Below are 12,346 nucleotides of genomic sequence, written 5' to 3'. Positions count from 1 at the left end.
GAAGACCTGAAGTTTCAGGTCCTCCTAGAGCTTAGGTACAAATCATTGTGGGCCACCTGTCATTGATGCAGGAACCAAATTCAGGTCCTTTGTAAAAACAGCAAGAGCCACTGAGCCATTTTTTAGTCTTTCTGAATTTTTTGTCTGGGCATTGTTATGTTCCACTTAACATAGTTGACCCCAAATTTACTGTGTTACACAGGCTGGCCTCAAATGTACATATATTAATATGCATGTGCACGTACACACACACACTTAAAAATAATAAAATAAATCTATTTTTGAAATCCAAGTTTTGCAGATGTAGGGTGTCTCAGCTGAACTCAGAGATCTCCAATATGGCTAGTTTAGTTAGCTAGCTTGCCCTGGATATCCTTCCTTATAAACACTGACATTATAGGTCATAGACCATGTCCACCTGGCATTTAAGGGATGGAGATCCAAACTCGAGTCTTTGCACTTGCTTGAAAAGCATTTTATCCTTTGGGGTATCTCCCCAACCCCATTTCTTTTCATTTTGAAGCTGGGAGTTGAGTTCAGGGACTTATACATACAAAATACATGTCATACCACAGCTCAAACTTCAGAAGATCCTGCCAAACAGCTTTTCTAAAGCTGATACTGAAGTTCAGTTGCTGTTTATCCCAGATAAATTGTGTTGTAGAATATTATTTTAAGGTGTGTTACATGTATTTATGCTGTGGAATGTTTGTTTAATGATGCAAAGTGTGTTGCATTCTTTTATTTGTTTAACTTGGTGAAGCTGTGTTACTTTACGTATCTGAAAAGCCTGATTGGTCTAATAAAGAGCCGAATGGCCAATAGCTAGGCAGGAGAGGGCTAGGTGGGCTACCAGGCAGAGAGAATAAAAAGGAAGAGACATCTGGGAAGAAAAATATCAAGGAGCAAAAAAGAGGAGGAGAGGAAGACTCCAGGGGCCAGCCACCCAGTTACACAGCAAGTCATGAAGGAAGAAGTAAAGAAAGATATACAGAAATAGAGAAAGATAAAATCCCAGACGTAAAAGGTAGACAGGATAATTTAAGAAAAGCCAGCTAGAAATAAGCCAAGCTAAAGCTGGATATTTATAAGAAAGACTAAGATTCTTTGTGATTTATTTGGGATTTGCATGGAGGGCCCCCTAAAGAGTAAAGAGACAAAAGTATAAAAAATTAAAACCATCTAATTACAAAATTGTACTATTGTGATTTAAAAATAAAATGTGTGTATGTGTGTGCATGCGTGTGTGCGTGCACTGTGGGACAATAGTTTTTCCCTGTAAAGATTTGTTTCTTGTACTTGTTTAATAGAATGTTGATTGGCCAGTAGCCAGGCAGGAAGTATAGGTGGCGTGACCAGGCAGGAAGTAGATAGGGGTGGGGTGGGGGACAATGAGCACCAGAGAATTCTGGGGAGAGAAAAGAGTCAGTCTGCAGCCATTACCCAGACGCAGAGGAAATAAGATGTGACTGCCTCACCAAAAAAAGGTGCCAAGCCACATGGCTAACACAGACAAGAATTATGGGCTAATATAAGTTATTAGAGTTATAAGAAGCCTGGGCTAATAGGCCAATCAGTTTATGATAATGTAGAACTCTGTGTATTTCTTTGGGACTTAATGACTGCAGGACCTGGTGGAACAGAAACCTCGGTCAATGTGTGTATGTGTGTGTGTGTTTGTGAGTGTGTGTGTGTGTGTGTGTGTGTGTGGTGCATGAATACATGGGTATGAGAACATGCGTCTTTGTGTACATGGGAAAGCAGAAGATAATGTTGAGTGTGCCGATAACTCTACCTAATGCCTTTGAGGCAGGCTGTCTCACTGAACTTAATTAGCCTGGCGTTCAGCAAGCCTCAGTGATTCTTTTGTTTCTCTCTGGTGCTGTATATAGCAGGCATTAGCCAAGGCTGGCTTGGATGTAAGTGCTGGAGGTTTGAACACAGGTCCTAATGCTCATGCAGCGAGTACTCTTACCCACTGAGCCGTCTCCAAGCTCTGTTACTGTGATTTTTAAAAGTGTACTATCTTGGTAGGTTTTGTGTTTCTCTGATGATCTGATGAGATCGAGCTCCCTTTCCTGATTATTGGCCATCTAGATGAAGTGTTCAGGCACATGCGGGCTATTCAAATCTGAACCAGATGATGGTTTAGTCTGCTTACATTTTCTGTTTTGTTGACTATTGATAATGAAGAGTAAAGGCAGAGATTAGAAATATTGTTAGGAGATAACATAAGGGTTAAAATGGTAATTGTTTTCAAATATTTTGCCTTAATTGTGAAAGTGGCAGAGTAATTGGAAAACATGGGTCCCTAAACAATGTTATGTGGGCTCCTGCAACCACAAAAGACCTCCCTTGGTTAGCTCTGCTCAAGCAAGACTGAAGATTATGGGAGGCATTAGGAGAAAAGGAAATATTGTCATTTTCTTCTTCAGTGGAATGATCTGCTCTCTCAAGAATTGTAGTTTTAAACAGTATGGCTGTTCTAGGCCTGGATGCTCTGATGGATCTCAGAGATGCAGAGATGAGGGGGAACTGAGGTAGGGTGAGCAACACTTAGAATGATGTCATTCTTTCTCCTCTTTCTGACCAGTTAACTATCTCAACTTTGTTCTCATTGGTTACTGCTTGAAAAACTGCTGACTTAGAAAATAAAAATATAGGAAAGGGATGGAGAGACGGCTCAGCAGTTAAGAGCACTCACTGAGAAGTTGTAAGGACCCGTGTTCAGATCCCAGCATACACATAATCCAGGAGTCCAGCAGATGCCTGTAATCCCAGCTCTGAGAGGGAGGAGACAGGAGGATTGCTGGGTCAATTCTATCACAGTCAAGCCAAATGTAAGTGTAAGCACTGTGGAAATACAACCAGGAATGAAAACCGCCCAAATGAAAGAGCAAGGGAGGATGAAAAGACACCACACATATTTTCTGGATAAATTAGAGTGTACCTTCCACGGTTTTAGGAAAATTTAGCAGTACCAAGACATGAAAATGTGGAGAAATTAGGACTAGTTCCACCCATTATTTCCCTAATCATCTCTTGTAGTATTTTCTACTAGTTTTTTCAGGTTATGCTCAACTTTTCACCAACAATGTGGTCATTTTTTAAACAGAACAGAAGGGAAATGGATTGAGAGGAATGGTGTCACAAAAGCTTGCTTGACTACTCTATCTGCCAACTTCCTTCCTGAGCTCTTAATGGTTTTAGTGCCTATAAACTTCTAGGTCAGTAACCTCTTGGCCTGTTCATATTGTCTCCCTCTGAACTGTAAATGCCTCTTTAGAGATCAGTTTTAGTCTGTGTTTTTCCCATAGGGGCTTTCTAGCATCTTTACATGGTAGGCACTCATTATTTGACTGATGAAAGAGAAATACAGAATACCCAAGACAAATGGGATGCAAGCCTGCAAACTTTTAACTTAACTAAAAGGCTGGCAGGAATATAAACATTGACTTGACTACCACTCTATGTCTCTTAGTTGTGATACTGGTTTCCCTTTAGCTCTGCTCTTCCCACATACCTCTGTTCTCCAAGGCTGAGGAAAAGCTTGAGCCTAGATTAGGGACTAGATCTTTCAGGAATACAGAGAACAGGAAAGGGGTCTGGTGACATTATTTTGAAGACAGCGGAAGTGCCACGTCTGTCCATACCTGACCCATCAAATGACAGTTTTGTCAAAAAGCCGTTTTCCAGGCCACACCCTCATCAGAAGCTCATTGTTTCACGTGCACTGACTATGCTTCTGATTGGCTGGTGTCACCTTCCCCTCCCCCACCACTATGAGTAGCCTACTGCTCTTCAAAGACTGGCTCAATTTCAGGTTCCTATGTCTGGACATGTGAGGCAGTTGGAGAGACCGAAATAACCCCATAGTTGTAGACAACTCTTTCTTTGACCATGTGGAGGGTGACTGAACTTAGGCCTCAGTTAATAGGTGACTCATCAAGAGAAAACTCTCTTAAGCAAGCCCCCAATTTTAGTCAATACAGTAGTTTCGCCATACCCTTTCCTTTATTGTGCAAACTTTGTTCTGAAAATGTGAATGGAAAACTACAGAAATACTCTTTATTTTGAAATTACAGTGCTTAGTAGCATAGGGAACTCTCAACAGTGTCCTGGGTGTGACATGTGTCCTCCTTCTGTCCAGTATATTCACTCTGTGCGAATGCCTGGCACGACAGAGTAGCCATCATTTTACCACAACTTTCCCATCTTATTAATGTTGTCACTAATTTCTTATTGAAAATGGTCATCATAGATGTAGAGACACACACCATATGCTCAGCATCTGGTATCTCTGGTTTCAGGACTGGGGTGGCTGGGTCTTAGAATAAACAAAAGAGCACTGCTGTAGTGTTCAGTTTGTACCAGGGCTATGAGTTTTACCCATTTTAATGAATTCACTATTTGGGAGGTAAAGTTTTGACAAATTATACATACATCTGTCTGTTTTGAATGGTTAGGTACATGTCTAACTAAATTTACCCCAAGACCACTTAAAAACTACCAAGGCATATGGTATTTATCTAAAGAAATGTCCCTTTCTTTTACATTTCCCCATTTTGTGGCATATAGGCTTTTGTAGTAAGACCTAATGATTCTCTGAATTTCCTCAGTGTCTGTTGTTATGTTCCCCTTTTTATTTTTGATCTCGTTGAGTGTTTTCTTTCTGTCTTTTGATTAGTTTGGATAGGGGTTTGTCAATCTTGTTGATTTTCTCAAAGTACCAGCTCTTTGTTTCATTGATTCTTTGGATTGTTTTCTGTGTTTCTATTTTGTTGATTTCAGCCCTCAGTTTGATTATTTCCAGTCTTCTACTCTTCCTGGGTGAGTCTGCTTCTTTTTTTTTTTTTTTCTAGAGCTTTTGGGTGTGCTGTTAAGTCTCTAATGTGAGCTTTCTCTGTTTTCTTTATGTGAGCACTTAGTGCTATGAACTTTCCTCTTAGCACTGCTTTCATACTGTCCCAGAGGTTTGGGTATGTGTGTCTTGATTTTTGTTGAATTCAAGGAAGACTTTTATTTCTTTCTTTATTCTTCCTTGACCCAGGGGTGGTTCAGTAGTTGACTGTAGTTTCCATGAGTTTGTAGGCTTTCTGGGGTGGTATTGTTGTTAAATTCTAACTTTACTCCATGGTGATCCAATAAGACACAGGTGGTTACTCCAATTTTTTGTATCTGTGGATGTTTGCTTTGTTACCGAGTATGTGATCAATTTTTGAGAAGGTTCCATGAGGTGCTGAGAAGAAGGTATATTCTTTCCTGTTTGGGTGGAATGTTCTATAGATGTCTGTTAAATCCATTTGATTCATTACATCTGTTGGTTCTCTTATTTCTCAAGTTTCTGTCTGGTTGACCTATCCATTGATGAGAGAGGAGTGTTGAAATCTCCTACTATTAGTGTGTGGGGTTTGATGTGTGATTTGAGGTCTAGTAATGTTTCTTTTACATATGTGGGCGCTTTCATATTAGGGGCCTAGATATTCAGGATTGAGACTTCATCTTGATGAATTGTTCCTTGATGAGTATAAAATGTCCTTCTCCATCTCTTCTGATTGATTTTAGTTTGAAATCGATTTTGTTAGATATTAGGATAGCCATGCCCACTTGTTTCTTAGGTCCGTTTGATTGGAAAACCTTTTCCCAACCCTTTACTCTGAGGTAGTGTCTGTCTTTGAGGTTGAGATGTGTTTCTTGTAAATGGCAGAATGCTGGATCCTGTTTTCGTATCCATTCTCTTAACCTGTGCCTTTTTATAGGTGAATTGAGTCCATTGATATTAAGTGATATTAATAGCCAGTAGTTGTTAACTCTGGTTATTTTTTGGTGGTAGTGTTTGTGTTTCCCTTCTTTGAGTTGTGTTGGTGAAGAGTTATCAGATGTCTGTGCTATTGTGAGTGTTGCTGGCTTCCTTGGGTTGAGGTTTTCCTTCTAGTACTTCTGTAAGGCTGGGTTTGTGGATACATATTGTTTAAATCTGTTTTTGTCATGGAATATCTTGTTTTCTCCATCAATGGTGAAAGAAAACTTTGCTGGGTATAGTAGTCTGGGCTTGCATCCATGCTCTCTTAGTGTCTGCAGCACATCTATCCAAATCCTTCTGGCTTTCATGGTTTCCATTGAGAAGTCAGGTGGTGAACAATTTAAATAGACCTATAAGTCGTAAGGAAATAGAAGCTGCCATCAAAAACCTCCCAACCAAAAAAAGGCCAGGGCCAGATGGTTTTAGTGCAGAATTCTACCAGAACTTCCAAGAAGAGCTAATACCTATACTCCTTAATGTGTTCTACGTACTAGAAACAAAAGAGTCATTGCCAAACTCTTTTTATGAAGCTATAGTTACCCTGATACCAAAACCACACAAAGACTCAACCAAGAAAGAAAATTATAGACCATTCTCACTCATGAACATCAATGAAAAAACTCTCAATAAAATACTGGGAAACCGAATCCAAAAACACATTAAAAAAATCATCCATTATGATCAAGTAGGCTTCAAACCAGAGATGCAGGGCTGGTTTAACATATGAAAGTCTATCAATGTAATCCATCATATAAATAAACTGAAAGAAAAAAAAACCATATGATCATTTCATTAGATGCCAAAAAATCATTTGACAAAATTCAACACCCCTTTATGATAAAGGTCTTGGAGAGATTAGGGATACAAGGATCATATCTAAATATAATAAAAGCAATATACAGCAAGCCGACAGCTAACATCAAATTAAATGAAGAGAAACTCAAAGCAATTCCACTAAAACCAGGAACAAGACAAGGCTGTCCACTCTCTCCGTATCTCTTAAACATAGTGCTTGAAGTTCTAGCAGTAGCAATAAGACAACATAAGGGGATCAAGGGGATTCGAATTGGAAAGGAAGAAGTTAAACTTTCGTTATTTGCAGATGATATGATAGTGTACATAAGTAACCCCAAAAACACTATCAGAGAACTCCTACAGCTGATAAATACCTTCAGTAATGTGGCAGGATACAAGATCAACTCAAAAAATCAGTAGCCCTCCTATACACAAAGGATAAAAAAGCAAGAAGGAAATCAGAGAAACATCACCTTTCACAATAGCCACAAATAGCATAAAGTATCTTGGGGTAACACTAACCAAGAAAGTGAAAGATCTATTTGACAAGAACTTTAAGTCTTTGAAGAAAGAAATTGAAGAGGATATCATAAAATGGGAAGATCTCCCATGCTCTTGGATTGGTAGGATCAACATAGTAAAAATGGCAATCCTACCAAAGGCAATCTACAGATTCAATGCAACCCCATCAAAATCCCAACAAAATTCTTCACAGACCTTGAGAGAACAATAATCAACTTTATATGGAAAAACAAAACAAAACAAAACCCCAGGATAGCCCAAACAGTCCTATACAATAAAGGAACCTCCGGAGGCATCAAACTCTAATACAGAGCTACAGTAATGAAAACAGCTTGGTATTGGCATAAACACAGAGATGTTGACCAATGGAATTGAATTGAAGACCCGGATATTAATCCACAAACCTATGAAAACCTGATTTTTGACAAAGAAGCTGAATTATACAATGGAAGAAAGAAAGCATCTTTAACAAATGGTGCTGGCATAACTGGATGTCAACCTGTAGAAGAATGAAAATAGATCCATATCTATCACCATGCACAAAACTCAAGTCCAAATTGATTAAAGACCTCAATATAAATCTGACCACACTGAACCTGATAGAAGAGAAAGTGGGAAGTAGCCAGTAATACATGGGCACAGGAGACCACTTCCTACGTATAACCCCAGTAGCACAGACAATAAGAGCAACAATGAATAAATGGGACATCCTGAAACTGAGAAGCTTCTGTAAAGCAAAGACACAGTCATTAAGACAAAAAGGCAACTTCCTTTTTGTCTTTACCAACCTCACATCAGACAAAGGTCTGATCTCCAAAATTTATAAAGAACTCAAGAAACTTGACATTAAAATTCTAAATAACCCAATTAAAAAATGGGGTACTGAACTGAACAGAAAATTCTCAACAGAAGAATTTCAAATGGCCAAAAGATACTTAAGGACATGGTCAACTTCCCTAGTTATCAGGGAAATGCAAAATCAAAACAACTTTGAGATACCATCTTACTCCTATCAGAATGGCTAAAATCAAAAACACCAATGATAGCTTATGCTGGAGAGGATGTGGAGTAAGGGGAACATTCATCCATTGCTGGTAGGAATGCAAACTTGTGCAACCACTTTGGAAATCAGTGTGGCTGTTTCTCAGAAAATTGGGAGTCAACATACCTCAGGATCCAGCAATACCACTCTTGGGAATATACCCAAGAGATGCCCAGTCATACTACAAAAGCATTTGTTCAACTATGTTTATACCAGCATTATTTGTAATAGCCAGAACCTGGAAACAACCTAGATGCCACTCAATGGAAGAATGGATAAAGAAAGTGTAGCATATCCACACATTAGAGTACTACTCAGCGGTAAAAAAAAATGACATCTTGAATTTTGCATGCAAATGGATGGAAGTAGAAAACACTATCCTGAGTGAGATAACCCAGACCCAAAAATATGAATATGGTATGTGCTCACTCATTAGTGGATTCTAGCCATAAACAAAGGATATTGAGCCTATGGTTCGTGATCCTAGAGAAGCTAAGTAATAAGGTGAGCCCAAAGAAAAACAGATATAGATCCACCTGGAAATTGGAAGCAGACAAGATCACCAGGCAAAAGTTGGGAGCATGGGGTGGGGGTGGGGTAGAGAGAAGGGGAGAGGGGGAGAGAGAGGGGAGAAGGGGAGGGTTGGGGAGAGCTTGGGGGAGTGGGATGGTTGAGATGGAGGACGGACAGATATGGGAGCAGGGAAGGAGGTATCTTAATTGAGGGAGCCATTTTGGGGTTGACAAGAGGCTTGGCTCTGAAGGGGTTCTCAGGAGTCCACAGGGATGACCCCAGCTAGGACCCTGGGCAGTGGAGGATAGGGTGCCTGAACTGGCCTTGTCTGGTAGTCAGACTGATGACTATCTTGAGTATCACCATAGAACCTTCCTTGGGCGCCAGATGGAGATAGAGATAGAGACCCACATCGGAGCACCGGACTGAGCTCCCAAGGTCCAATTGAAGAGCAGAAGGAGGAATATGAGCAAGAAGTCAGGACCATGAGGGGTTGGTCTACCCACTGAGACTGTGCCTGAGCTAATGGGAGCTCACCAAATCCCACTGGACTGGGACTGAATGAGCATGGGATCAAACTGGATCCTCTGAATGTGGCTGACAATTGGGGCAGACTGAGAAGCCAATGATAATGGCACAGGGATTTGTCTCTACTGCATGAACTGGCTTTTTGGGATCCTATTTTACTTGGATGCATACCTTCCTAAGCCTGGATGTAGGGGGAGGGCCTGTCCTCTTTCAGGACTGGAGGGGGAGGTGGGTAGGGTGTACGGGGGAGCCAGAGGGAAGTGGGAGGAGGGGAGGAAGTGGAAATTTTGATTGGTGTTATTTATAAAGTAATAAAAAAGGATTCTTTATAAGATTACTTTTCAAGATAAATAGTAAAATGATTCTTTCTCTGTAACAGCAATATGCAGCCTGCCAATAAAGAGTTGGCTGAGAAAAAAAAATCTACTGAGGTCCCCTAGCTTTCTTAATCTAGTGGGACACTGGCACATTATGTTTTAAAGGCACTGTCCTGGTTAGTTTTATGTCAACCTGACACAAGCTATAGTCATCAGAGGGGCGGAAGATACAATTGAGAAAATGCCTTCAGAAGATGAGGTTGTAGGCAAGCCTGTAGGGCATTTTCTTAATTAGTGATGGATGTGAGTGGGCTCAGCCCATTGTGGGTGGGGCCACCCTTGGACAGGGGGTCCTGAGTTCTACACGAAAGCAGGCTGAGTAAGCCATGGGGAACAAGCCAGTAAGCAGCACCCCTCCATGGCCTCTGCATCAACTCCTGCCTCCAGGTTCCTGCCCTGAGTTCCTGCATTGACTTTCTTCAGTGATAGACTATGATGTGGAAGTGTCAAACACTTTCCTCCACAACTTTGCTTTTGGTCATGGTGTTTCATCACAGCTATAGAAATCCTAAGACAGCGGTACATATTTAAAACTTAAAAAAAAAAAACTGAAATTGTATGTGAATATTTTCAAAGTCCATTCTAATAATTAAATTTACTGTGTTTCAAATTGTAAAACTACATGTTTTAAGGGGGGTTAATTATGCTTATGTTATGGAATTCACTCCCAGTGCGAATCCAGCTAAAGAGACCTTCCAGTCAGGGAATGTCAGAGCTTTTCTTCTTATGCAAAGAAGCTCCAGTATTGACTTCAGCTTTAAAGAGAAGATTCAGGGCTTTGCAGTCAATCTTTGTTAACACTTAATCTTTATTTATCATCTTAACAACTTAAAAAGAAAAATCTGTTTACTATGGAAAAACAAACAGTATCGCTGAACCTTGTTTCAGTATTTCCTTGAGATGGATGCTAAACCACAGAAAAACTGAAAGGTATATTACAAAATTCTTGAGTCTAAAAAAGGACTCTATCTCCAATGGAATATCATTTTCTGAACTTTGCTATATTTATTTGGTATATAGCACCAGCCAGATGCTGTGCTAAAACATTGTTTTTTTGTTGTTTTTTTTTTCAAACAGGGTTTCTCTGTGTAACAGTCCTGGCTGTCCTGGAATTCGTTTTGTAGACCAGGCTGGCCTCAAGCTCATAGAGCTCCACCTGCCTCCGCCTTCCAAGTGCTGGGATTAAAGGTGTGCACCACTGCTGTTGGGCAACTAAAATGTTATTTTAATACATCTTTATAATGACCCCCTGGACCCATGCTATTACTTATCTTCAAACTTTAGATCTCGGAGGAAGATATTCACCAGATTTCAGTCAATGTGGCTGAGCTGAAACCCAAGCCCTATCAGAGGTGGCACTAAGAAATAGTACTATGAAGCTTTTAGTAAGGGCTTGGTAGAAAAGCTTGACACAGAACCACAATGACTTGTGCCATGGTGAAAGTTACTCTTATGGAGTTCAGCATCTACAGTGACAGACTTGTAGTAAATAAACTGTTGAAAGTCTTTGAGAGTAGTTGTAAGAGGAATCACTATAGTGTTTTCTGAGACAATGTTTCATGCAGCTGAGATGAGCCTTGAACTCCCAACCTTCCTGCTTCCACCCATTTCCAAACATTTGAATTACAGGTCTATCATATCCACCCCTCCTACCCATCCTCCCGATACAATCTTGCTATATTGTTCACGCTGATCTAGGATTCAAGATTCTCCTCCTGCCTCCCTAGTGCTGTGATATTGGTGTGTATCACCCACTTCTTGACTTCAATACAATTTGTGAGCCAACAGGAGCACAGGGACTAAGGCTTAAGAGACTCTGCACCAGAGACACCAGTGCTTTCAGGCTGGCTTCAGCCTTACAAGATATTCAAGAACCATCTGATCCTCTCCCTCTACTTCCCAATGCTGGCATTGCAGCTCTGTGGCATAGCTGGCTAACATACCCATTTTACTAATTTTTTCCATCTGTGCCATACACTTCATGTTTTCCCTAAATGTTTACTCTTGGAAACATGTACATATGTGGCAAATAGATGAATTTAATATGCCTCATGAAAAGTGGTAATAAAAGTGCTAATAAAAGTGCTAATAAAAGTTCAGAAACTTTTGCCCACATCAGATCTCTAGCCTTTTCTCCACAAAGACAGATTATGATAAAGGGAGAAGTGTTTTGCTTGTATAATGTCTGTTACTGAGAGCGTGCATGTCTGAAGAGGCTAGAAAGCTATGGTTCCCCTGGAACTGGAGTACAGATGGTTTTGAGTGGCAATGTCAGTGCTGGGAACTGAACCCAAAGTACTCTGCAAAAGCATCAAATGCTAAGCTATTTCTCTAGCCCTGTTATATAATTTTAAAGTTTTTTTTTTGGTTGGGGTATAGCTCAGTTTTAGAATGTGTGTTTACCATGCACAAGTCCTGTATTCAGCCTACCAAAAAGGTGTCTTATTTCTTCAAATACTGAAATAACCTGCTTTGCTGATTATCTGGTTATAGTGCTAAGGAAAACTGGTTTTTACTAATACTTTTAGCTTAGTATTCCAAATTTAAGGCCAAATCAAATAGAATAATTATTTTCTAAAATGAAGCAATCTATGCCCAGAGTCTGGAGACATGTCACAGCATATACAGAGAACCTAGTTAAATTGCAAGAAGTCTGAGAGGCAATTAATTTACCCAAAGCCACAGCTTATAAACCAAAGAACTAAGATATAAGTGCAGGTCAGAGGGACTCCACGGCCTTTTTGTGCTCAGTTACTGAGGTTAATT

The sequence above is a fragment of the Alexandromys fortis genome, unplaced genomic scaffold, assembly GCF_014885135.2.
Source record: "Alexandromys fortis isolate MF-2015 unplaced genomic scaffold, M_Fortis_MF-2015_v1.1 scaffold_97, whole genome shotgun sequence".
Lineage (NCBI taxonomy): Eukaryota > Metazoa > Chordata > Mammalia > Rodentia > Cricetidae > Alexandromys > Alexandromys fortis.
This window is presented reverse-complemented; position numbering follows the sequence as displayed.